We start from the raw sequence: 24,612 nt of genomic DNA, 5'->3' as shown, positions 1-24,612 counted from the left end.
CCAGGAGTAGCACTGGCACCACCATCCCCAAGGTCAGATGTGGTAGTAATCCCTGCAGTGACTGCAAAATGCTGGGGCTGTGTCCCCCATGGAACTACCCAGGACCATGTGCCCATGGCTTGCCATGTCATGGTGTAGACAGCACACTTTCCTCTATAACACTGTAGGTACAGCCGCTACAGGAGCATGACTGTACACAGTCATGTGGACTACCAGCAGATGATGTTGTTGACCTTCATCCACGTGTCCAACACCCAACTCCAAGCAGATGTTTCAGCACAGACATTGTGCAGTCAAAGACAGAAACTGTCTCAGCCCACCATCTATCCACAACAGCAGTGAACCAATCCAGGGTGTTCCCAATGCAGTGAAGGCAGTCATAGATGTCAGACTATGAGGCATCCATAAACCTAAGCATGCATCTGGTGTTGCATTCAGAACATGCCTGTGCCTCCATGATGGACCAAAACATGCGGGGAATAACTCATTATGTGGCACCTGCATCAGGTGGTGGATGAACAGCAGTTGTCCTACAAGCACCCCGTCAATCCTCCAGTGTGGGGCCTCACTAGCTTTCTGGCTCTGTCCAGTGTCTACAATCTCTGATGCCATAATTGTCACACTGCCCTGTTCAATATCACCACTCTCTGACTGCCCAATATCTGTGGCCTATGAAGAGTGGGTATGTGTGGGCATACTGACTGTGTGTGGTGACAATGGGGGCAGAAGAAGGATGTCAACCTCTGGGACAGATTCAGCCACTGACAACCCCACCTGTGCCTTACTATGGCCACCATCATCAGCAGCATCTGAGACACTGACATCAGGTTGTGAGGGGACAGACTCCAACCCTACCCAGCCACATGTGAGAAACAAAATTACAGTGGTACATTACTTCCTGCCAGGGGCAGCATGTGCTATAGGACTGCAGGACTACAGCCCCCCCATCCTGCAGCCCCCCCACCTGTACAATAAACTTTGAAAAATAAAATTCACGGACTTCACGCATGTGTGCATGGTTCCTGAGAACTCCATACATGCATGCATGCTCATTACAGAGCTCCAGACTGCTCTGTTAGGCAGTCCAGATATGAAAGGCAAGAAACTCCCCCCTTCCAGCCCAGTGGTCTGTGCGGTGATGACCGCACAGACCAAAAGGTCACCGGACTGCATCACCGGCAGGAAAGAGGCTCCAGCCTGCTACTCTTGTGGGACTAGCCATCTCTCGCGGGAGACCCATGTGCGGGCCAGGGGATTCATGGATCAGTCGCAGTTTTTTGGATTTAGCTGCAGAGAATTTGCGTTTTGTGGAGGACAGGTAGTGGATTCACATTTTATGGAGGTGTGTGTGTATAAAATACCCCAGGTGATACATGGTGGTGGGTAGAGAATAAGGCTTGCACCCTGTACCTTGAGCCCAAGGTGGCAGGAGCCTGAATTCCCTACCCACCACCATTTGTAAAAACATTGCAGATTTTTCCCCTCATACTTGTTCTATTCCTCATAAAATCTGTGGTTTCTGTATTTGTGTCTTTTCAAAACTGGTCGTGCATTGGTGCAGTGGTAGCATTGTTGCCTGACAGCTGCAGGTTCTCTGGTTTGATTCTTGGCTGGGGTGCCTTCCCTTTTCTGTGGAGTCTGTATGCCCTCCCTGAGTTTGTTTCCTCTAGTGTCCTCCCAACTTACAAAGACATGTGTCTTATCTGGAGTGTTTCTCCCTGGGCCTCTGCTAAAAATTAGCTTTTGTTCCAAGTCAGACTTTCCTGGTTATTAATTTTAAAAATGACACGCATTTGAATATCAGACTTCATATTCTTCAGAAAGTGCATAGTAACACAAAATCTTTTATTCTAGCAATTTTCTAAGTGTATAAGATGGATATTTGAAATGTGTCCCTATTTTTGGATTATATTCCCCCATTATTGGCTTCATCCAGATTTTTTGTGCTAAGGTTAAGAGCTGTGGTAAGAACTGAATTCACTTAATATGTTTGGGGGCTATATTCCCCCATTACTGACTTTGTCTTGGTGTTTTTTTTTGCTAAGAGATTGAGAGCTATGGTGAGTACTGAATTCACTGAATGTTTGGGGGCTGTATTCACCCATTATTGGCTTTGTTCAAGTGTTTTCTGCTAAGAGGTTGACAGCTGTGCTATGGTGAGAACTGAATTCACTAAATGGTAGCCATTTAAGTTTCCGTCTTCCTCTTTCACAAAACACCTGATTTGGCATAGTGTTTTGTTGCTCTAATTGTTTTGCACAAAGTCCTGGGTTTAAGACTTGGCAGTGAAATGTATGGTGGTAACACAGCATTTTATTCTAGCAATTTTCCAACATTATACAAGCAATGTTTAAAATGCATCCCTGGTTTTTGGGCTTTTGTCCTCCCACAATAAACTTTGGCTTTTTCCAGATTTCTTTGTGATGCAAAGTTCAGAGACACAGCGGAGTGAGTAGATTTTACAAGAAGCTGAGAGCTGCAGGGGAGCAAAAGGTTAGTGCTGCTTATGCTGAGTCTGCTTGCCTTGTTAATAGCACAACAGATAGTATACTTGCTTTTGATGCAGAAGGCAATGGGTTCTACTCCCACAGTAGATAGATGTATTGCTGATACTGTACTTTGAAAAGGGGGTGGATGCTGCACTTCTTTTTGATGAAGATACCTAGTAACTATGAACCTGTTATTGTTTGCCATCCATTCCCTATTGCAATATTGCTAGCTTATCATTTTTTAGTGTTAGATAGGCAATTTATTCCTCAAGGCTAATGGGCACTTTATTTGTAGATGAAACGATGAAATACAAAGTTGTTTGCTAGCAGCAGCCTCTTCATTAGTTACAGATCTCTTTAATGTGAAATTATTTAGATGACTTTTACTTCAGATATTGTGCATATGTACTGATACTGGTGGACTGCAGAAGATTGAGTAGACTTTTATGATGGAAATGTTCTGAATTGGGCAGTTTTGTCATTACAGGTGCATGCATTTTGTTTCATTGTTTACTGGAAAATTTTCAAAACAAATTTAAAACACCCTCTAAAACTGTACTGGATTGTACAAGGAATATAATTTAATAAAATCAGGAAGGTGTATGAAAGAGCATGTGTATGTTCTGTTTGCAAGAGGCCTGTGATTTGAAAACAGTCCAAACCCAAAGTTAATCTGCCACTGGCAAAATGTATTTTCTTTGAATGTGGGTTTCAATGCTGTTTTAGTGAATGTGAGTTTTCAGGGGCAGAGAAGATTTAATGCTAATTCTGTTTTCATTGTGAGACTGCATTGCTTTGTTTAGCAGATATGATATCTATTAGTGTTTGCGCTGTAAAATGCAAAATAAAACTTTCAAATGAAGTCCAAATCATCGCAGAAGTAAAACAGTACGTACATTAGTGTTTATGGTAAATGGGGTGAAATAGCCAAGTAATGGTTCATTGGAATGGCTATAGGGGGAGGAGCTTCATTTGACCATGATTGTGTGAGGGGGAGAAGGGCAGCAAACTCAGATAGCCCCAGCTGAACTATACCTCTCAATTGTCCAGATTTTTGTAGAATTAAGAGATTTTTGCTTCTTATTTTTGGTTTGTTCCTCATAAAATTTGTGTTTTTCTGTCAAATCATTTAGGAATGAAGTCACTAAATAATGACAGACACTGAGTTTCAGACATCATAACCTTCAGAAAAATGTATGCTAAAGCAAGACCTGTTATTCTAGCAACTGTCTCAGTTTATACAAGAGCAATTTTTAGTACTGTTTATAAGTTCCCTCAATATATTTGGCCTTGTCCAGATTTCCTGCATTAACAGGTTGAGAGGTACGTGCAAATAAATTGCTTTATAGAATTAGACATATCCAAACCTCTCAACTGTACCCGATTTTGGCTCAAAATGTTGCTCTTCCTCTAATAGTCTCTGTGCAAAATGGTAATTTTGGAAGAAAACATGGAGGGTTTACAATTAATAAATAACTGTAATAATTAGTTATAGATTGCTTTTATTTCAGAAATGCATGTAGCTTCTTTTATTTTGTCAGCTGCTCAAGTTAGCGGTACTGATATTAAAAAGTGTCCCTTCTTTGCAGGTTCCCAGCTGTATTGTGTGGCTATTTTATATTTTTGAATCACATTTTTGGTCAATTTTTCTTAAATTGTGTTTTTTTGGCAAATTAGTGGGAAATCATTAAAGACTGAAGTTAGAAAATAATGACAGACATTTCAGTTTAAGATTTCATACCCTTCAGAAAATTTATACTAATGCAAGACCCATTATTCTATTATCTTTCTAAGTTTATAAGAGCAATATTTAAAAATTGTCCTTATTTTTGGGCCTTTTTCCCACTTCTATCTATGGCTTTGTCCAGATTTCTTGCTCTGAGGTTGAGAGGTATGACAAATGTGTCATGGCCATCGCAGTCAGCCAGAGACATTTCAAATTGTGACATACTTGTTGCACCCCACTCCCCTATGTAGTGACTCTGGATGTCTCTAAGCAAGGCAAGGAACAGTATGCAGTGTAAATGGGCACACTATCCCCCCATCCAAGGTAAACACAAGTACTACAATGGCTTTTCATCTGTCCTTGATTTTGCAGAATGTTCTGGTTTCTGTCATATTTTTATACTGTTGATTTATGCTTATTATTCAGAAAGTGCCTGTTGCTCTGTGTTTAAGTAGCAATGCTTTAACGACCATCTGGTAAGCTTGTCTGAGATTATAAGATGCAAGTAAGTTTTAATAAGCATACTGTTAACGAATTGCCAACAGTGAAAGCCTTTCTGTTGTTACCATGCAGAGAATACTTACATAACTAGATAACATATAGGCCTTGGGGATTGAAATGCATATGACAGTATTTGTAATAAAGGACATGATTACATTATTTTAAGAGCTCATTACAGGCTTTACTTGTAAACTAAACAGAATGCCAATCTATCATATGTGGTCCATATCCTGTGCAGTAATCCTTTAAGCAATGTATGTTGAGCTTGTTTCCTGTTTGCTTTTCATTTTTTACTTTGATCATGTATTCCCCATGAAACAAGTAGATAGTTGTTGTCAGGCAGCAGGTCTTTTTTGGATAGGAAACATTTTTACAAGTGAGGGTATCACAGAGATTGCTACTTTCAGCATGTTACTTGGTACTTTAATAAAGCTGAATATAAATTATAATTAGAACCGCAGTGCAAGGAGAAGTGGTTTATGTTGAGTGTTGCTTGTTTTTTTATACTTGCTTTTAACTGCCATTCCAGTAATGTATTTAAAAAGTAATTTATTTTTTCATGCCTCACAACCTTTTTGTTTCCATCTAGATATTAAGTAAGCTGCCATGCAGCCAATGGATTGAAATATTTTTTTTCTTCTACATTTTCCTTTTTTTCTTGATTGGACTCTCATAATGACAGTTTGCACTCAGGGCAGCATATATAATTAAAGTTACAGTTTTTCTGGTTTTTATCATAGCCCCTCCCCTTTCTAGTTGGCCACACCCATTCCCATTGACCCCCACCCGTTCAGCTGTCTCCTGCAACCCCCTCTGATTTGAAGTCACCAGCCACCACTGCTTCCTGCACTACTATGTATGGTAATCCACACAGAATCATACAGATGAGGATCCACAACTGCATTACAAGTACCACATCTTTGCATCTCTGCTCCAATGCACAACAGGCAAACTCACAACAACATATACAGACAAGTCAGTTCCATTATAACATGCACTTCAGATACATCCAGTTAATGATGCCCGTACAATACACCTATAAGTATGCAATATGACTGTGTATGCGATAGAACTAATCATAAAACCCAGTACACCTAAATTGAGAATGATATGTCAGTTGTAGTATCACCGCCTCTGGTATGTACCATCTCCCTGCTGTGTTTGAACAGGCATCTTGGAGTACTTGCCTCATGTATAGCAGGCTGTGTAGTTGCTATAACTATAAGTGCAAATGTGTTAGTGTTTATACAATTACATACCTGTGATTATCCAATCTATGCACTTTAGTTAATTGTTGCAGAATGGTCCATACAAACATCTTACTCTGGCTAAGCACAACAGTTGCACATAGGGCAAAATGGCAGATCTTAACTTTTGTAGGGTATATATGATCGTTAAAACAACAGTATCACACCTACTAGGTACAGGACCACAGATCTGGGCCACATCTGATGGACCTATGAAAAGGTGAGGGATTGGTATTGTCAGCACCACCAAATGTTGATGCACTACAAGGTAATTTGTGCATATATCCACATGTGCAGTAGCTGCTGTGATAATGGCTATATTGCTGACATTCTGACTATGTGTGCACAACTGAGCATAATACCCAACACCCCCCCCCCCCAATGCAGATAAACCTAACACCCATGTACTCCTGTGTACAGCCTGGCACAATGACTGATACTGTATTACACAGCTGAACACAGTAAGCTTATCTTCTCCCCTCCTGTGGGCACTGTGGCACCCACCTCCATGATGTATGGCATGATGGATGCCTGGGGTCTACTGATTGTTCCTAGGTTTGCCAGGAATCCCTTTGTGGCTGAGAGTGGTTGTTCTATCTCAGGCCATCCACCAGTGATGGCACAATCCCTGACAACAGCAGCTGCCCTTTGTTGGGCAGCATGCACAACAAACTGTGGCCTGGTGTCAGACCTGCTTATAGGTCCTGTCCAGTTGGCCAGTCTGATTGACAGCCCACTCAAGGTCTGCCCACAATGCCATCCACAGTTCTCAGTTGTGCGTACCCCTGGACAGTAAGATCTGATGGTGGTGTCTCAGTTCATCCAGTATAATGTCATTCTCCACAGTTGAGAAGGGTATGTGTCTCCTGTGTGAAAAAAAAAAAAAAAAAAACAAGAGGTGAACACATTACAGGACCAGATACTTGGGCATCCACCATGTACAGGACACCTATAATGGCCTGCACTATCCACTACTCCCTCATACATCATACCCCACAGTCTGGCAACACAGTAAGTGTGTGGTTATCACCAAGATAGTAGCAATACTGGGTTATGTCCCTGTGTGCCATGAGAGATTCTGCTGTATGTTCCTACACCCATCACTGCAGTCTACAGTGGTGAGTCCCCTATGGGTAAACTCCCACTAATATGTCCTGCAGCTGCTGTTGGACAGATAGCAGTGTGCTATTGCAATGGCTATATGGAGACAGTCTAGCAACACCAGTGTGCCACAATGACCTACAGCAATGCAAACCTGCTGTACTATATGTTCCCTGTAGGCATCATACTTCTCATCTATACAGATGTTTGCAGACTGCCAAGATGTTTGCCCATGGTCTTGCTCATTTTCACTCAGACTTGTGAATTTCTGACAAATGGTTGGCCAATCACTGATGGCGATGTCAGAAAATAAAGACAAACATCTGCATTTCACATGTAACACCCTTGAGAACACAGTTATGCTACAGTAATATTAGTTTAGAATGTGCATGTTCTTACTTTGTATGAGCAATACATAAATACTGTTGCTGAGTTTGGGCCTTTGCCCTTCCATTAATTATGACTTTGTCCAGAGTTTTTGCTGAAGGAGGTTGACAGGTATGTTAGGCAGAGCTCTCAACCAAACAAGGACAAATGCCAACAGAAATAGGGACTTTGCCAAAGTACTTCAAGGGCATTCAGGGTCCATTTTACAATGTTAGAAATAATTATGCGAGGCATGGACAGAATTAGAGGAGGTGAATTACAGTACATTGTTTGACTTTACAGGGGTGTACACCCTCCCTTATTGTCACTATGTACTATGTGTAATCCACTAGCTTTCCTACAACAGCCAACCATTGTAGGTGGGATTGACAAGGACAGAGCTGAGATGTGATTGAAATCAGGGACAGTTGAGAGGCATGCATGTAGGTATAGGACAGCAGAGTATCAATGACATTTCAGCACCATAGATCTAAGACAGGCTTACTGCTGTAATCCCTACTCCAAATATGTCCATCCTCCCATCTGCATCCTGTTATATCAAGAAATCTATTACTTACCTGGTGGAGTGCAGTACTCCTTTGTTGAACTTTGCTTCCAAAAGTATTTTGATAATGCAGTCCCTGTGTGTGTGTTAAGTCTCATACCTGGTCCCCATAACCAGCTGCTTGCCTTTTTAAGGTACTGCTCATTAGCAGGCAATTGCCTTTGCGCCAATCTGTTGCTCAGAATTGCTAATTGCAGCAAAACAGTTGTATTTCACTATCATTAGCCAAAGACATTATATAAGGCCTTCATGTAGTCCTTGGCCCCTGTCTTAGTTTTTGCAGTGGGTATTACTGAGGTGTGGAGAATGCAGTATTGTAGATGGCAGGCACAAATACCATCTACTATAGAGATTTATGAAGAATGTCCGAAGTTTTGCCTCATATGTGTGGTCAGTGTCCCATGCCATTGTGGTCATCTGGCAGTGCACTGGCAGCCATTGAGGGCTGTGGTCAGTAAGGGAAGAGACATGTGTGTGTCACACTTCATACCCATCATACTATGCATGCTACTGCAATAGCTGTTATTCTATGAACTTACTATCTTTGTAGGGGCAAACTGTTAAACATGTTCCTATCTCTGGCCTTTGCACCACCCTGTTAAGTATGGCTGTGTTTGGATCCCTTGTTCTAGGGGATTGGGAGGTGTGCTAGGACTGCAGCAGCTGCCTTTGCATACAACTGTCTATGCTACAGACTGCCGAGTAGCAGCCAACATATAGTTAGGCTATATGGATATGTGCATTCTGCCTCTACCTGTGGGCCTTTGTCTTGCAAAACTGGATAGCAGTTAATTAAGCAGCAGTAACCTGTGGGGAGTAAGATTGCATGACTTAGTCATTACTTGCTGTCTTCACAATAATGCAACTGAAGTGCGACACAACACTGAATTCAGACGCAGGACTGTGTGTGTGTGGCAAAATGCAATGCATACAAGGCATTTAACAAACTGCACTACTGAGACACTGCAAATGCATGTATATTTGCAGGATATATGTGCACATATACAGGCTGTGAGAAACATTTCTACATCAATGAGTATGTGCGTGGCTTTTATATGGTTGTATTTCTGCACCAGGGTCCCAGTTGTACATGTACTTTGCCATTGCTGTCTTAGCAGGTGTCTTTCCACAAGTTGCTGATAAAAGGGCTCATATACCTGCTATCACAGGCGTCACTTACATCCATTAGTATGTCTTCATTATTATTTATTTTTGGGCCAGAGTCCAGTGTACATGCCCAGTTTTCACATTCATTTTTTATTTCAGTTACATGCATGATGTCTGTAAGTAGCAAGTAGTATGTTTTGCTGAAAACCCTGTTTAACCTAAAGCCTATATAGTGTGCTGGGTTAATGCAGCATTCTATAGCTGAGAACAGCCCAGGGTCGACACTTGACAGAGGTGTTTATTTTCTACATGTGAGTTACAATGTAATATTCAGATATAGAGATTAAAGCTCTTTAAAGCTCATTTAAGCTGATTTAACCTGAGCTAAGTGACGCACTGAGTCACACCGCTCTATGGAAATACTCGCAAACCCACCATAAAAAAAATATAAAGAAAACAAAAAGGGTGTGATAGGAAAGTGGTAAATGGGGCAAAGCATGAGGAAAACAATGTGGAAGGCAAGTAGGGATGCACAGAATGGGTTTAGAAAAGAACCATAGCTCTCCAGTACTTGTATAGCAACAACTGTGCATTTTGGCAGGTTTTGTAGATGAATTTGGACTCTCAAACCCTAGAAAGAGGGGTGAGGCAACATAAATGTGTTGTCAAGTCAAATGGACTAAATGAGTTACGTCCAGTGGACATGTGTGAGAAATGGAGAGCTATGTATCAGGCGATATTTTTTTTTTTGTAGGACAGGTGCCCATTTTCTTAAGGAGAGAGTGGAATTTTGGGAAAGGGAGATACATAAGTGTGGGGAGGTAAGCTGGATAGGAGAGGATGCAATAGCAGACAGACAAGGCAGACAAGACAGCAGACAAGGGCAGTGTGTAACAAATGAGGAGGTGTTTTAGAATCGGAGTCACATGTGCCTCCAGATGGCAGCAGCATGACTGACATCCCCACCCATGGGCAATTGACACTGCTCTTTCATTGCCCCAAAGGTTGCTGTGCTGCTTGCTGGGTGCCAGGGCCAGCCTTCCTCACCAAGTTGGCCAGTGTGTACTCAATCTGGTGTAGGCAACATTCATAGGTCTGATGAATGATCCTTCACACCATGACCAGTAGGTCCTGTTGGGTGATGGCAGCTTCTCCACCATAGTTCCCAGGGGAGGCCAGGCTCTGTCACCTGAGGTGGTTCTACCTAACACTGGAGGTGGTGCAGGAGCAGTGGAGGGGGCACCACTGGCCTGGATCTGAGATGTGCTAGGACTCAGTGCCATGGCCAGTTGAGGCAAGGTAGGTGGATCACCGGTAACCAGCTTATCCTGACGTGCTGTTTTGATGGAGGTATAGCAATAAGTATAGGTTAGTTATGAACAAAACATAATTAGTAATAACAACATGCCTGAACAGTGAAAATAATCTAATAATAATACTGAGTTAATGCTGACTACTGACTGACTGATATTTGCCTACAGCTCACCTTGAACCAATATATGACCTGGTAGTAATACTAGAGTTGTATACTATACTACAGTGACAGTATAACACACATGCATGAAATACAAGCTTGCCAGAGATAGTAGGTAATCCATACATTAGTATATAGAATAAAGGTGTACACAATATATTGTTATTGGTTTGAAATATCTGTGAAGTCAACAAACAATATCAGATCATGGAGTGGGCTACCTTACCCGAATACCTTGCTTACCTGACAGAGCATTATGTGGACAATATTGCCTAGAAACAGCCTTGAACAGTACTGTATGTGTTAAATAAGATATTTGGCAGCCATTATATTTGCATGCTACAGCCATCACAGTGTTATACTTGAATGTAGCACTTACCTTACAGGCTGAATACATACAGTTGTACTGCAATAGTTAAATCAAGACAATCCTCATGTACACAATTTATCTTGGTGTTATTGGCATTGGTTCATGTGTTATTGCAGAACAGTTGGCATTATTCATTTCTTGACATACAGCTCTAATTCTACACTTATTGCACTACCAACTTTATTGTATATACTTAAATGAAGTTTCTGGTATTGCTTCAAGTTTTTATGGGACAACAGTTGTCATTATTCAGGTCTTGCACTACAGCTCTTCTTCCACTACAGACTACAGACTTTATTGCATGTATTTTAATGCAGGTAATGGCATTTTTTCATGTTTTTGTTTCACTGCAGTTGGAAGTATTAATTTATTGCACTACAGCTCTAAGTTCACATTTATTGCAAAACAAACTTTACTGTACATACTTTATTGCAGTTAATGATTTAATCTTTCTTGCTTATTTCACTACAGTTAACATAATACATCCATACTCACCACACTCACAGTGCAACCTGGCCAAGCACCTGGCATGTGCCTTGAAGATACAAGCCCTTTCCTCTGTAGCTGTTGAGAGAGAAGTGCACCAATATGCATACCAGTTTAGCAGACATTCAGATTAGATGTTGGTGAAACAGAGGTAAAAGTACTTACAAGTGGGATGTACTCTGCCTAAAATTCTTGGACCCAGGTATCCAAGAGATCCTCCTTTCATCTTTTCAGGTCATAATGGTGGTGATGACAATACTCACCTGTTGCACTGGTGAGTTCCCTTGCCAGCTGGTCTCAGGCCTCCAACTTGTACTCTGAGCTCTGACAACGGCCCTGCAGAAGTCAGTCTTCATGTTTTTTTCTAGTGGTCTGACCATGACCCCGCACTCCAGAATGAGCCAACTCTGTACCCGTAAGCGCAATCCCTCACCAACACCTGCCATAGTATCCTTTAGAGACAGAACTTCAACAGATTATGCTGTATTCCAGCATATTGGGCTTAATATAGCCTGTTTTTCTGCCCTTACTTGCCATTCGGTAACATTTTTTAAAAAGTACCACATCGCTTAGCAGTGTGCAAACCAGCGCAGCTGAGCTGAGCAGTGTGAAAACACAAATACCCATATGCTTAGTGTGTAAACTAGCCAAGCACAGCATAAATAATTTCAGCCATTATCGCATTTATGCAGTGCTTAGCAGGTCTTAGCAGAGCTTAGTGTAATGCAGTGGGCCAGAATTTCCCCTTCCATGTATTCAAACCCTGCACCTACTGCTCATGAGGCCATATCTCTACCCATTTACCTATGAGGATCTGTGGAGCTCTCCTATACCTTTACATATTCCTCTGAGCTACCTATAAGCACTGCTGAGCACCAAGCCACACAAACTCACTCAGCTATGCCTAAACATGACCTTTAAATAATTAATTAATTGCATCTGGTTTCTATTTTTAGATGTCTGGCAGATGTTTATGTGCCACTTAGCATTACTGTGGACCGTGCCATGCAAATATTCTTTAAAAAAAAAAAAAGAAAAAAAAAGAAAAACTTAAAACAATGAAATAAACATTGACATAATACAATTGAACAGTGCAGGGAGTGTCTTATTCATCTGTGGACACAGTTGGCACTATACTCCCTACACTGATTTAATAATCATATTGCATGGCTCTCCCTTGGCAACACATCATGATTAATATGCATGGCGCACTGCAGAGGGGGAACCATGTAGATGACATGGTAACATTCCATGTGGGCTCTACAGTGTGCCTACATGGATTTTATTAAATACTGGGGTATATTTTTAGAACAAGCCAGACTGAAAAAAAGAATTATATTAAAAAAAGAGAGGAATGTAGGCATACAGAGTTATATTATAATATGAACAGTCTAATTAATTTATTTTAATTTAGGGTAGAAAACCTGAGGGTTGGGTCAATAGTAATTTAGTAGCACTTACATTGTTTCAAATCTAACTTTAGCACTGTTGCAAATTTAGAAAGGGCTGCTTAATAGTGTTCATGCTTGTGCTTGTTTCAGAAATTCCTCGTTTGCTACTCAATATAAATTATGGAAAAATATTAGCCAGGTACACCAAAAAAGATAATGAAAAATAAATAAATGCATTATTATGTGTTTATATATTTCATATTACTGATTTTCTGTTTTCATGTTTTACTATTTTATTTCCTGCCCTTCTACAGTTCAACCAGCTTAGAGTAGCACATAAAATACTCCATCAACGTGATAACACCCCTCCTCTCAAAAATATTCACACCCCTCATAGTGCCCACAGGCCATTATGCTCAGCTGATAAACTATTGATACTGACCCAAAAATCCAACAACTCTGCAAGCGATGCTATATTTGCCAACTCAACTGGTAAAATCTGGAATCTACTCCCTACTACCATTACCAAGGAAATCTCACTATCCCTATTTAAAAGAGTACTCAAAAAATACCTCACATCTCATTGGCTGTGCTCTTGTTCTAAACCTGACTAACAACTTCACTAATATATGTCTTGCTACCCAACCTGCTGTTTAGCCAAGTATCTATGCCTCATAGCATTTGAATGTCTAAGCATTGTGAATTATGAAATCTGATTGTATTTTATTTTCACATTTCCTGATACGTCTCTGCCAATCAGATGTAAGTCTGCACATTGTGTATATTGATATCTGCCTGTATTCTTTGTCTATATTTTTCTAAACATGTCTGTCTGAGTTTATCACTCAGTGATATATGTACTGCCTCTTTTTTGGTATGTGGACCTTTTCTCCCTGGGCATCCACTGAAAATGGACATATATATCCAGTCGGACTATCCCGGTCAACAAATGTAACATAAATAAATAAATTAAATAAATAAATAAATAAATTTCTGCTTATATTTTTTTAAATTGACAGAAATCACGGTTTAAAACATTAAGCAGTGATTGGGTAGAAATAATTTAGTTTTGGTTTTCTGAAATTTGAAAACTAATGGCCACAGTTTGGTGACAGAGTAATTTCAAACATTTATAGAATTCACATAGTGCAAGGATGGCTGTTATAAACTGAGGAAACTACTGCACTAAAGAGTAATAGAATGATGGTATAGATATGGAGAAAGCTAAACAAATAAATGAACAAAAAAATAAAAAAAAGATAAACAGAAAATAGAAGTAAAACTGAAAACCAAGGCAAGTACAAATATGACTCAGTCATTGTCCATGCTGGTGTGAATGACCTGAGATGTACCTCCCTGGACTACATGAAAAGAGACATAAAGGAGCTCTTTGAGCATGTAGCCCAGGCCGGTATGACCCTGACCTTGAGTAGCATCTTACCCTCACCAAGAATGATGCCACAATATGAAGACAAGATGATCAATTTCAACAACTGGCTTAAGAACTGGTGTCATTCAAAGGGGATCCAATGCCTGTCAGCTTGGGATGATATGCTCGACAAGCCACGATGCTTCCCTAGGGACGGCTTGCACCTGTCACCCCTGGGCTTTCGGATATTTGCAAAGGCTCTTGCTACCCCCATAGTGCCTTTTTTAGGCAAGGCTCAAAAGACAAACCTACCTCCATCGGTATCACAAGGGATAAGAAATTAAGAGTAATGCTACTCAACGCCAGAAGTCTAAACCTCATGATGCATGCACTCGAAACTCTCCTTAGCATGGAGAACATCAATATCTGTGCAGTAACAGAAACCTGGTTCAGGGCTCCCGAGAGCACCCCAGCACTACCAGGTTATACCTCATACCATGCTTTTCGACCCCAAAACTTGGACCGAACCACAAAAGGAGGGGTAATATCGATATTCATCAAAGATACCCACACCTCCAGGTTAGTGGCAAAGCACGAAGCATCAGAGACTATCCATGTGCAACTAACAGTGGGTAAAACTACCTTCCAGTTTATAGCCTGCTACAGACCACTCTCCCAAACCCAGGAACCCCACTTGGCCTTCCTGAGAACACTGGAAAATATGAAGGTCTCTCCAAACACCATTATATTGGGTGACCTCAACTACCGAAACATAGACTTATTCTAGCTCCAACACCCTAGCCCAAAGGTTCTTAGAATTTATAAACTCAAATGCTATGGAACAACTTGTTAAAACTCCCACAAGAGGGGAAAACATACTGGACCTGATCATCACCAACATGGGGACTCTATGCTCCAAACCAGAAGTGCATCCCTCACTGGTAAGATCAGACCATAAACTAATCTCACTGGATATTCACATCCCGACCCCACCCCCTGCCCAGAAAACCACAGTGAAAAACTTCTCTAAAGCAAATTTCAAACTCCTCAAAACCAAGATGGAATCTTTCAAAGCCCCCGGGCCTGTGGAAAATACGGCCCAGACCACAGAATCCTTTATAAATGCATTCTATGAACACCTTCAGGAATGCATGGATCATGCCATCCCAAATAAAACCAAGACCTAATCCTCCAAAGGCAGACATCCTGTCTGGTGGACCCCAGCCATAAACAAACTACACAATAGAAGGAGGAAGCTACTAAATGATAGAGCAAAATCCCAAAAAGGGAAGGCATCACTGATCAGTATTAGCAAAAAACTACGGGCACTCATAAAATTGTCTAAGGCCAGCTTCGAGAGAAAAATTGCACAGGACACTAAGGATAATCACAAGGCTTTCTTTAGTTATGTTAGGAACCTGGGTGGAAATTCCCAGATATGCTCAGAATTAGTCCAAAATGACAAAAAATACACTGAACCCACAGACATTGCCAACATCCTAGCTGACAGGTTCAGCGCAAACTTCTCCCCCCCCTTCCCCACCAAAAGGGCAAATATCTATCCCAGCAGAGTGCTGCCCCCCCCCCTTACATCTCAGATGCTCAGGTAAGAGCCGTCCAAAGCTAAAAACACAGCATCAATGGGACCAGACGGTGTCCCGGGCTGCATCCTACATGGACTCCAAGAAGAGCTAAACCCAAACATAAAACTACTGTTCAATCTCAGCCTTACTACAGGATATGTGCCCAAAGAGTGGTGTACAGCAACAGTGATCCCTCTCCATAAAGGTGGTGCCTCAACGGATCCTGGAAACTGTCGCCCCATAAGCCTGACTAGCTTGGTCTGCAAAGCTATGGAAAGGATCATCATGGACCTCATAAATAAAGATATTGGGGGTCTACAGACACTGGATCCTACCCAGTTCGGCTTTGTTAAGGGCAGATCCTGCCTCTTAAACCTGGTTGATTTCTTTGAAACAGTCACCAAGGCCATTGACGAGGGGAAGGTGGTCCACACAGCCTACCTGGACCTCGCAAAAGCCTTCGATACAATACCCCACTCGGGCATTATAGATAAGCTCACCAGCTTAAATATAAATCCCTATGTCACTAGATGGATTGCAAACTGGCTCAAGGACAGAACCCACATGGTTAGAATTGCTGGAGCCATGTCAGACACCAAACCAGTTACAAGTGGTGTCCCACAAGGCTCAGTCCTGGGACCTTTCTTAGGTTCATAGGTTCATAGGTTCATACTAGGCTATCTGCCCGAGGGCATTTACAAGCCTAGCCCATCGTTTTGTGGCTTACGCCACCCCTTTAGTATGGGGAACAATACCCATTATTTTGCTGTGCCTCTGTCGAGCAGTGACACTGAGGTAATCCCTGGGGTATATCTGCGATCTCCCATCCATTGGTCAAGATTTCTCTTGAACAAGGCCAGCGAGGTGCTCTGCCTCACATATACCGGAATTTTGTTCCACAGCATAGGGAGTCTTTGGGTGATGAATCTATCCCTCCAGCACGTCCTATTAATAGCCGTGTCAAGGTTTAAGTCTCCCGCCCTTGTGACTCTGATGGATCTAGATTTTTTGAGGTGAAGCATATTCATCAAATCTGGGTTTGACATGGCCTTGTATGTTAGGCAAAGGTCACCTCTGAGCAAGCGGTGGCGACTGAATAGAGCTGGAGTTCTTTCAGTCGGGCGGCATAGGACAGATTTTTGAGACCCTTTATCCTTTTGGTGAGGAACTTTTGTGGCCTCTCCAGCTGCTGCAAATGTCGGGTCAGATACATTCTGAATGGGGCATTGTACTCAATCATTGGTCTGATGAGTGATGAGTAAAGGGAGACCATGACCTCCCTTGATCTAGATGAGAATCCCTTCATGATATGGTGGGCAATGTAGAAGGTCTTCCTAACTACTTTAGCTACATGGGTGTCGAATGACAGACTACTATCAACCTGGGTCCCCAGGTCTCTGATGACTTCTTCTGTGCTCAGTGGATTGCCACCTATTTGGTAGCTAGGGGTAACCTTGTTTTTCCCTAAGGGTATGACTATGCATTTTTTGGTATTTAACTTTAGGCCATGGCTCTGGCACCAGTTATCTGTTTCTGTAAGACCCTTCTGAAGAATATCTGTGTCAGATGTGTTTTCTACTATGGCGCCCAGTTTGCAGTCATCTGCAAACTTTGTCAGCCATAACCCTCCTGCGTTTGCTTGTACTTCGGAAAAGTAGATGCCAAACAAGAGTGGGCCCAGGACTGAGCCCTGTGGGACACCACTTGTGACAGGCTTTGAGTCTGACTTTGGATTTTCTGATGAGGGATGAGTAAAGAGGCACTTTGTTTTTGCCAAAGGGAATGACTATACACTTTTTGGCATTTAGCTTGAGGCCATGGCTTTCTTGTTCGGTATATACTTCTCGGAGGTACAGGCCAACACGGAAGGACTGTGGCTGACCAAGTTCGCAGATGACTGCAAACTGGGCACCATAATTGACTCTCCAGTCGACACAAGCATCCTCCAAAAGGGCCTCATAGAAACAGACAACTGGTGCCAGAGCCATGGCCTCAAGCTAAATGCCAAAAAGTGTATAGTCATCCCCTTTGGCAAAAACAAAGTGCCCACAAATTACCACATAGGTGGTAAGCCATTAAGTACAGAAGAAGTAATTAGGGACCTGGGGACCCAAGTTGATAGCAATCTCACATTTGACAACCACGTGGCCAAAGTGGTTAGAAAAACATTTTATATAGCCTACCTAATCATGAAGGGATTCACATCTAGATCAGGGGAGGTCATCGTGCCTCTTTATTCATCCCTCATCAGGCCCATAATTGAGTACAATGCCCCTTTTGGGATGTACCTTACCAGACACCTGCAGCAACTGGAAAGACCCCAAAAGTACCTCACCAAGAGGATCAAAGGGCTCAAACAGATGCCATATGCTGCCCGGTTAAAGAAACTCCAGCTCTACTCAGTGGCATACCGCCTGTTCAGAGGCGATCTGTGCCTGACATATAAAGCCATGGCCAACCCGGAATTAATGGACATGCTGCACCTCAGAAAATCCAAATCCCATCGAGCTACGCGCTCGAGAGACTTGAACCTCAGCACTATAATAAATAGGACATGCTGAAGGGACAGATTCATAACCCAGAGGCTCCCTTCACTCTGGAATAAAATCCCAGTCCAGGATAGGCAGAGTCCCTCATTGACTCTCTTCAAGAGGAATCTTGATGAGTGGATGGGAGATCGTAAGTTTACCCCGGGTATCACTTCTGTGTCACTGTTAGACAGAGGCACAGTATACTAACCTCGAAAAAGGGCATAGCAAAATAAATTTAAAATGGGTGGCGAAAGCCAAACACATTCTGGCTAGGCTTATAAATGCCCTAGGGCAGATAGCCTAGTATGAACCTATGAACCTATGAACTCTCTAGTGGGCTAACAGATATTTATTAATTTTAGTGGTTGTAAGTGTACTGTTGGAAACAGAAAGGGTGGTAAACCAGTTAATGGCAGGCACATTGTTACAGAAAGCAGCAATGGTGGAAACACTAAATAAATGAGTAAAGGTTGTGTACGAAAGAGGCTCTTTCATGTAATGGGCACATAACATAATCACTTAAAATAAGGTAGAGGAATAGGAGAAGAACATCTAAGAGCAATGAGTATTAAAAATAATAATGATACGGGCTAAAATGTATTTAAATAAAATGAAAAATAAAGAAAAGACCAACTTAAGAAATTTTAGTAAAGCTCGTTAAGCTATAATTATTAAAAAAATGCAGTCAATAGTAAAAATGCAGAATAAAACCAGTACACACAAGTCTGTTCTTTTTACTAATTAAAGGGGTCATGGGCTAGTTATTTCAGCAGTATTGCAGTTTTTATAGAACAGATTCTATGAACTCAAGCAATAAGCTTACAGTCATTTTTGTAATTTATTCTCCTTCATGTCAAGTAGGATGCCTGTGTCCCCCTGTAGTGATCTGTTCGTTAGTTAGCCATATGGACTAGAATGCCAGTGCCCTTGCATCACTGGAAATGTTTTGTAAGTGGGTTGTGCATACCTGGGAGGTTTATTTTGACAGGTGCTGTGAAATTCTTCTTATAAATTAAATGCTTTAATATTCTTGCTATTCCTTTCCTATCACACAGCTGAAGTCTTCACAAGCTGTGAAATTATTTTTTTATAAAGCAAAGGCTTTAATCCTCTTGCTACTCCATTCCTGTCAAAATGATCTGTGTGGGTTCAAACATACTATAGATTTAACTAGAAATTTTTAACCTTATTACATGAATTGTATTTAGTTAACATTATTTCTTATGTTTGGCAAAAGCATAATAATTTTACAATGTTACTTTGAAGTAAGAATGACTTATTTGCTCAATTTATTTTTATTAAAACCTGTCCCCTTTGCTGATTTCTTTATTTAAGACTTAATTATTATAATCTCATTAATGTTTATATTGCCTGTATAAATATTATCTAGATGACTCTGCAAGCATTCTTAAAAATGTTTTGTTTGTAATACACAGGCAAAAACTGCACACTTGTACAGGTTTAAATGCCTGTAGTATGACAAGTTCCATGGCTAATCAGAAATGTACTACAACTAGCTTATCAATATCTTACCCGGGAAAGAACTGCATGGTAAAACTGTTGCCACATTATGGGAAGGGTAATGCTAGGAATGTCCAGTGCACTTGTACTTCTACCGAAGACTACACAACCTACATACCTCATGTCACCAGCAAGCTTAGCTAGCACAACAAAGTGCATGTGTGCTACATAATCAATGTAGGGCTGCACAGCCTACACTGGTGATTGTCTAAATAACACAGTGCATGTCAAAACAGAAAAATGCTATACCAATTCATCTTATAATTGCAAAACAAGAGGAGAAATATGATAGTAGGAAAGAGGATAGTAGCAAGCAGATGAAAACTCACAAGGGGAGCCATACGACAGCTATGAGACAGTCCCATGTTCAATATATAAATAAAAAAGATAGATGGGGAAGGGTTCAATGAACAGCTGTATAACAGGTTGAGTGACAAAGAGGTGAAAGAAGCAGAGGAAAGCAACAAACATAAAATGCAGGCACAGATAGACAGGTGTGGTATATACACAAATGGTGGGGAAGAAAGTGATTGAACATAGATGTGGGTGGATAGCTAGTGCTGTGGAGAGTTGGACAATGAACACAGTATAGACAAAGATACATTAGGCATGGGAATGCCTGCATGGAGATAGAGTAGGGTACATGGACAGATGGCAGGTTGACCCAGAGATTAGCACCCGGCCATTATCCACCTCTGTAATTTATGTTTTGAGCAGACTGTGCCCCTGGTTGTCCTTAGAATGTGCACTATGATGCTAAACAGTGGTCATAGAGGGCATAAGTTATTTTTCAGATCACAATATGCAGGCTAACCTCCACATCCCTGTTGAGATGCAGACCTGGTGATGACTGTAAGTCCAGCACCAGAGGTGTCAGCCAGTGCAGGATGCGGAGACTGCAGCCACTCCACTATCTTTACCACAAATAGATCAACTGAAGGATGAGAAAAAGAAAACACATCAGTTAATACATAAGTTAAGGATACAGGGGCAGTTACAGACTGGCATGCCACACATGGCATATGCACTCCAGACAAAGTGGTGTGACACACACGACATATGCACCCCAGGCACAGTGGAGTGGCACACATGGCATGTGCACTCCCATCACAATGGTGTGACACACATAGCATATGCACTCCAGTCACAGTGGAGTGACACACATGGCATGTGCACTCCACTCACAATGGTGTGATGCACATGGCATATTCACTTTAGTGCTGTGACACTTGTTTCTACCTGTTGTGATAGTCTGCCATGTTGAGCTGTTTCGCTGCCATTTGTAAAATGCAGTGTACACACCTCAATACACAGGTACACCAGGTAAAAAAAAATAGGAAGAGAAATAATACTTACAGTGCATGACCATCTCTCTTTTCCTAACCTTTGTTTTCCACTGCTGAAACATGTCCGTGTGGCACTACTCTCCAGAAAGGTGATGGCATATGCACCAGTCTCCATCTGGTCAAGTTCATGCCAGGCATCTGCCCCAATAGATGTTTAGCAAAATCCCTCGGCCAAAAGAACCATGAGCATTAGGTACTGTGGAAATTATAGTACTCAAGGGACATAATGCCCATCATGCAAATGGGAAAGAATGACTGAAACAATACAATATTGTGATCTTTATCTCAGGGATAGAAATTAAAACGAATATTCCAAGGTGATTCTTTAACACTGACCTTAAGCATGAACCTGCAGACCATCCTAAAACTTTTAGACCACTAACTTGTCTTCTAGCAATATACAAACTATCAAAAAATACCGATGCAGAAGGCAACACAAAAACCAGAGGCAGTGCACCAAGCAAATCTAAAATACAAAAGCTTTTATTAAAAGGTGAGGGCTTTCACAGTGAATCCCACTGCTTCTTCAGGCAACCAACCAATACAGCAGTATACATTTAAGTACTCAGATACTTCATTCATTATCCAATAAAAAAACAAGCCTTTTGCAGGCTCTATATTCTCAGTTTTATTAATAATATCACCCAACCTTAAGCCAGTTCCCACAACATGCAAATGTGTGATTGCTCCCTTCCTGAATTGTATAGTTGGCTAAAGCACTGAAATCTAGCCCCTTCCTGGTGCAATAGAGGTGGTCTCTCATTCTCGCCCTCAACATTTGGTTGGTCTTGACAAAGTAGAATCTAAAGCAAATAACACAATGCGCCACATAGACTAGATGTTTGGTATTACAATCAGCACTGGCTCTTAAATGCCACAATCTACCATACCAGGATGTTTAAAAAACCTGGATTCATCTATGTGCTCACAGTAGGAACAGGTACCACATTTAGTGGTCCCACCCCAACTTCCATCGTGTTTATACCTTTCAGGATAGCACAAGTGCTGCTTCAGATTCATTTTGTTTTTGAAAACAAACTTGGGTTGGGGTCCAACCAATACTGAAGTGCATTCATCAGCTTGCATAGTAGACCAATTATTTTTCAAAATATATTGTACCACTTCAACTTCCTGAGAGTAGGACAGTACCACTGGAATAACTGAAGGCTCAACCCTCAGTCTACTGCAATGCATTATCCTATCCGCAAAATAGGGTCTCGCCAGACAAACCCTTTCATTAAGCACCTTACGATGGGCCTTGCATATCTCATTTTGTTTATATCCCCTGGTCTCAAAGGCTGCTCTCAGAACTTTCATTTCCAAATGGAGGTCAGCTTCATCACAGGATAAACAAGATACACGCATAGCCTGTCCAGTCAAGATATTAGGGAATACATGCTGATGGTGCATGCTGTCTCTATGAAGAAAGGAGGGAACATAACACTCCTTCCTATACAACTTAGTATAAAAAATCTCCCCTTTCCTGAACACTGTCACATCTAAAAAGTTCATGGACTGTGCTGAATATTTCATGGTAAATTGCAAAAACGAACTAGTTTTATTAATCATAAGAAGAAATTCCTGCAACCCATCCTTACTTCCATACCAGGCAATAAAAAGATTGCTTACAAACTGATGATAAAAGCAGACATTACCAGAGTAATTACCCAGAATATTTTGCTGTTTACAAGATTGGCATATGAATTGGTGCAACTTGTACCCATTGCTATGCCTGATACCTGCCAATAACAGCTGTCACTGAAAAGAAAAATGTTGTTTTCAAGAACCAATTCAAGTAACATACATAAAAAGTCAACATGGCTAAGGGAAACTTGTTAGAATTTACAAGAACCGACCTTACCATGTCAATCCTTTCTTGGTTGGGAATACAGGTAAATAAATAAACAGCATCTAATGTTAATCGATAATCTATCATATTCACAACTACATTATCAGTAGCACTATGAATATCTCATAAAAAATGTTCAGTATCCTTTAAAACGTCAGGGAATTCATCTAGCACTTTCCTCAACTGTGCATCTAAAAAGATAGAAAGAGGCTCCGTTAGCCACCCACCCCCAGCTGCAGTCAGTCTAAAATTAGGCTTAACAGGATCTTTATCTTAGGTAGACCATGTAGCTGGGGTACCAAAGGTTGCTCAACCTTAAAGTAATCATACAAAGCCTGCGTCAACACGCCCATACACAAACTCTCATCCAGAGGATTCATAATACATGTTTGAATTTGATACACAACTTCAGTATTGAACATCTTGTAAACTGTGGCATTAGTTAACATTTCAAGCATAGTACCATAGCAATATTCAGAGTCAAGCACCACAACAGGTCCGCCCTTGTCCGCTGGGCAGATGACTATATCTCTGTTACTTTTTAAGTCATCGAGCGCTTGCCAGAGATTACCAGAGAAAACCATATTATGTCCAGAGTCTAAATTGTTATAAATCTCTTTCTCACAAACTTGCAAAAAAAATGTCAAGGAAGTTAGGTAAATTAAGCACACATATGCTATGTTTTTTAAAAAGAGTTCCCGTGGCAACTGATCGATCTTTGAACATTAATTTCAGTGCTACATTCCGTACGTACAACCTAAGTTCAATTAAACAGTTACTAATGTCTGTCTTACTAGATGGTATAAAATCCAACTCTTTCTTCTATAAAGAAATTTCAGCTGGTTGTAGAGTGTACCTGGAAATATTCCAGGCAAGTCCCCTTCATTTAGGCCCCACATCCTCTTGATCATTCACACTTGGCCCGACCCTGGTGGTTCTTTCCACTTCTGGCTATTCCTCAGTCACTCGTATTTGATAGAACTCACTCTGTGAGTGTGAAAAGGAAGTGGTAAAACCAGAAAAGCCTGCTCCTTGGCCACCAATATTATCTTTTTTCAGATTGCAGGTTCTTGATCTTGTGCCGTTTGTGATACTGCATGTTCAACTACAGGAGGAGGTTCAACCAAGGGCGTAGAATAAACTGAGGCACTCAATGCCAGTGGCTGAACACTGATGGATCAGAATTGGAGGAAACAGTAGCAGCAGTATTCTGATTGGTTGCATTCACTGTGTCATTCACTTGGTTCAAATTACATTGCTTGGAACACACCCGAGCTCGGAGCCAAGTAAAGACATATGAATTCTTAAAACCATGTAGATCCCTGGCCAGTTTTTTTCTTTATCTGAGTAAGAAGCCACTTTTCATAGGAGGACACTTTATCAATTAATTAATTGAGAAAAAGGTCAGTGTATTTTCACCTGCAACAATTAACCATTCATTTTGCTGTTGTTGAATGTGCTCACTGAGTTATTCTTCCATTGGTAAGAAAAAGTCAATTAACAATCTTAAGTACACCTTGCTAGTGTCTAAATTAATTTTCTGCCATTGAGCTAACAAGGCAGAGTAGGCATTGCCATAAGTGGGCATAT

Source organism: Protopterus annectens, chromosome 2.part2 (assembly GCF_019279795.1).
Source record: "Protopterus annectens isolate FY-2018-M chromosome 2.part2, PAN1.0, whole genome shotgun sequence".
Classification (NCBI taxonomy): Eukaryota; Metazoa; Chordata; order Ceratodontiformes; family Protopteridae; genus Protopterus; species Protopterus annectens.
The sequence above is the reverse complement of the archived record's forward strand: the minus strand, read 5'-3'. Positions refer to the sequence as shown.